At 41.3% G+C, this 4,469-nt stretch overlaps 1 pseudogene; it reads left to right on the top strand.

The window, feature by feature from the left end:
* Positions 1-2,275: 2,275 nt before the first annotated feature.
* Positions 2,276-3,893, top strand: LOC102752388 (annotated as a pseudogene).
* The last annotated feature ends 576 nt before the right edge of the window (positions 3,894-4,469 follow it).

The raw sequence follows: 4,469 nt of genomic DNA, 5'->3' as shown, positions 1-4,469 counted from the left end.
TAACCAATGACTTGATATTAGTTAATAATAATTGTTAAAAATCCTACGATTTCAATAGAAAACCAGCTCCATGTGAGCCAAAGTCATATGGTCCTGTTGGGTGTTGAACTTAGTCAGACACGTAGGTATTTCTCCAGCAAAAATGAATTTATTCAGAAGTAACAAAAATTGCAATTCAGGACATGTGATCTAATGGGGAACCATAGGCAAGTCAAAGAAACAAAGTAGAGGAACCCTGTTTTATGGACTTAGGAAGGAATGTTGTACACAAAGATTACATTGGAGGAAACTGGGTTTCGGGATGTATAGTGGCTTTTCATTGGCTGGGTTTTTGCCTGGGCAGGCAACAGCTCTGTTGGAGATGCAAGGCAGGGTCTCTTTCTATTTGGGCAACAAACTATGAGTGATAGGGCAAGAGAGCTCTCCCTACAGGACCAATCTTGGTTGAGGTTTCTTTTATTATTATTATTTTTTAATCCTCACCCAAGGATATTTTTCCATTGATTTTTAGAGTGGAAGGGGGAGGGAAAGACAGAGAGAAACATCAATGTGAGAGAAACACATCGATTGGTTGCCTCCAGCAGGAGCCCTGACCAGGGCCTGGGCTGGCGAGGAGCCTGCAACTGAGGTATGTACTCTTGACCGGAATTGAACCCAGGACCCTTCGGTCCACAGACCGATGCTCTATCTACTGAGCCAAACCAGCTAGGGATGAGGTCTTCTTTATTGATTTTCACTGGAGTAAAGCTCATTTGATTTTTATTCCAGCTTTATTTGAGATACATCATTGTGTAAATGTAAGGTGTACAAGATATTGATTTGATATGTTGATATATTGCAAAATGATTATCACCATAGCATTTACTAACACCTCCATCCTGGCCTTATTTAATCTTAAACTTCAATATTGCTGGCCAAGTTCAGAAAAATGAAATGATATACTTGTACACTGATCAGAATATAACTCAAGCGCTGTGGTCAGTGCTGAAAGTGATAACACTATTTGGCTCTGATGGATTTCTTACGGGGCCAATTTCTTAAGTCATTGGGGTGGGCATGAATACATATGAGCATAAAGACAAGTTCCTTTCCAGGTCAGTCAGATGCATTGGACAGTAGGGGTACATGTACACTTATATACATCTATACATATAAATAGTATATCTGTGCTATTAAAATTACATGAGGGTTATGAGGGATGATGGTTAGGAAAAATATCAAAAAAAATCTCCTTAGGGATTATAATAATAGTAAAACACACAGCTACAGAAAATGACGACTTAATTCCATGGAGCTAAACCTCTAAGAAGTATACAGAATGCCTTCCAGTAATGTCTGGTGCTTTTATTCATCAACTCCCATTGCCCATTGGTTAAAGGTTGCCTCTGGGGCAACCTATGCTTCCAACCCCCCGGGCAGAAAGAAAGCCAGACTAGTGGTCCTTGAGGAAAAATATCAGAGGTGCTGGTGAGTCGAGTCAGAACTGTCCACCACAGCTGGAGCTGGGCTCAGAGGTGAGCTGAGATTGTGTGTCATGGGCTGTAAAATATGCTAATATCCAATTCACACGTTCAAGCTCCTGCTTGGTCCTGGCGTCTTTCACTCAAACAAGGCACTGAAGTCTCATTATGTTATTTAGATGCACTGGAATTCCATTGTCCTCCTGAAATAGCTTTTGTTTCTCTGGAGCTTTATTTTCAAACTGCCTGCGTGAAGCAGTACTTATAGTCCTCTAGGAAATCTGAGGAAGAGCCAGCAGATTGCACAGCATGTTGGCTCAGTTATTGCCCACCAACCGCAACTACATCAAAAGTGATTTTTATTGACTAAACAAGTTCACTTCATTCTCAGACTGCTAATCAAGATAAAATACAAAGTATTTCTCAAGAAGAAAAAACAAAATTGAACTAAAGACAATTTCCTCAATTTATCTTCATAACAATATGTACAGAGAGAAAGAGATATATAGATATAGATGATATAGATAGATAGATATAGATATAGATATAGATATAAGGATTAGATGAGAAGCCATATTCAGTGCGAAACTCAGACTACCAAGTAGTTGAAGTGAGGAAAATGTGCTTAACAACTATGTAAACAGGTAGAAACAACAGTATGCATCCTAATGCTAACTGGCACCTAGTAAAAAGGAGCTGAAAACCAAATTTCAACCAAGTGCACTTGTTAACATTGTACCTGTTTATAGACCATGTGAAATCAAAATTAAGAATGCATCTGTTCTCTTTCTGATGACAGGTAAACAGGAATAAACATCAATGGGAGAAGGAAACCAAACTTCTGTGGCTGAATTTGTCTTGCTGAGACTTTCACAGGAACCAAAGATCCAGATTTTACTTTTTTATGTTTTCTTGATCATTTACCTTCTCTGCATATTTGGAAACCTGCTGATAATAATCCTTATTGAAACTGAATCTCAACTTCATACCACCATGTACTTTCTCTTTAAAAACTTGTCCTTTGCTGACCTCTGTTTTTCTACAAGCATTGCTCCCCAGATGCTGGTCAACTTTCTTGTAAAATGAAAACCACTTCCTTTGCTGGGTGCTCACTAAAATAACTGTTTTCCTCTTAGCAGGGTGTGCAGATTGTGCACTTCTGGCGGTTATGTCCTGTGACCTAAGTCTGCAAGCCCCTGCACTACTCCACTATCATGACTCGGAGGATTTGTGTCTGGATGGCCACAGTCTCCTGGATCAGTGGGACATTCATATGTTAGGTAGACAGTGCGTTTACACTGCATCTCCCCTATCAGAGACAGAATGTAATTCATCATTATTTTTGTGAATCTCCTGTTTTCTTGATGCTGGTGTGGACGAAAGGGGCCACATGCTGACCTGACAAGCTCACGGAAGGCCTGCGAGGTAGCCTAGCAGAGTCAGAGACCTAAAATAACCACAAAGGATGGTCTGATATTAAACTTTAACTAAAAGCAGTTATGGTGGGCAGTTACGTCCTACGCCAGTATCTTCACTGACAAGATCAACTTTGATCCTTACTGAGCCCATTTGCCTTTTTGCCTCTAAGATAACACACCCTTTGAAATGTCTGGGTAATTTGTAACATCCCTTTTTCTGGAGCCCCTGGGGCACTACCAAATGTTCTGGGCACCAGGACAGATACTACAAATTCCTTCATTATCATGTCAATTGATCCTGCACCCACCTAAGTAAATGTGTCCATCATTTTACCTTTTATCCAATCCCAGGGGTTTCCCTGCTTTGCTTAAGCCCACCTCCTTAATCTATCACCAATGAATTTCATGTAACCCACCTATGGTCCTCCTTTGATTGCAAATGTATAAATACAAATGTAAACCCTCCATTCTCCAGAGCACTATCTCAATTCATTGAGGTTCTGCTTCCCGGCACATGTCCACAGTTTGGCTCAAATAAACTCACAAAATTTCTTTACAGGTTTCAATGGTTTTTTTTTCGTTAACACTGGCTTCAATAGACACCGACAATGCTGAGATGGCCCTCCTGTCAAGGGGTGCAATTATTCTCCTAGCACCCGTCTCCCTCATCCTGGTCTCCAATTGGCATATGATCTTCACTGTGATTAGGATGTAGTCTAGGTGTTCTCTGCCTGTGACTCCCATTTCTCTGTTGTGGTTTTCTACTATGACTCTGGAATATTTACCTACATTAGACCCACTTCCAAAGCAATGAATGAATAAAGTCATCCCTGTGTTCTATTCAATTATGACTTCAATGTTGAACCCCATCATTTGCAGCCTGAGGAACAAGGACGGAAAGGCCACTCTCAGGAAGCTGTCTGGAAAAAAGTTCACCTTCAGAGGCAGTCATTTCTGACATTTTTCTTTAGTACTTGGAACATTGTGATTGATGAGAACAGCCCTATTATCCGAATCCTTCCCTTCTCTTGCCTTATTTGCTTCAATTGATTTTTTCCTCCACAAATATTCATTAAATAACTACTCTGTGCAAACACTGTGCTGCAAACACTGTGCCCAGTGTTAGGTTAGGTGGCTCAGGAGGCGGCGCAAGAAATAGAGACTCCAGTGAATCAGAAAAGAAAGGAAAGGAAAAGGTTTATTCTGCGTCCCCGGGAGACCCACATACCCCAAGGACAGGGCCCGTGGATTCGCGCCAACAGGGAGGGGAGGCGCTTTTTTTATACTGTGGTTGGGTGAGGGGCAGGGACATGAGCTGGGGTATTCTCTGCCACAGGGATCATCAGGGAATTCAACTAAGGAATTCTCTGCCACAGGGGATGGGCGGGGTATTCAGAAAGAAGTCAGTATCTGTGGGGGGTATGTGGATTAAGGGAAAAGAAGCTGGTATCTGTGTGTGGCACGTTGATCTGTGAGAAATTTCAGGGGAAGTCCATTGTCTCATCACATGTCTGCATGTATCCGATCCTGGGCTCTCTCTGACCTAACACCCAGAATCTCACAATATGAGTAAAAATTAATGCTTTCCTTA

The sequence above is a fragment of the Myotis davidii genome, unplaced genomic scaffold (assembly GCF_000327345.1).
Source record: "Myotis davidii unplaced genomic scaffold, ASM32734v1 scaffold4642, whole genome shotgun sequence".
Lineage (NCBI taxonomy): Eukaryota > Metazoa > Chordata > Mammalia > Chiroptera > Vespertilionidae > Myotis > Myotis davidii.
The sequence above is the reverse complement of the archived record's forward strand: the minus strand, read 5'-3'. Positions and strand labels throughout refer to the sequence as shown.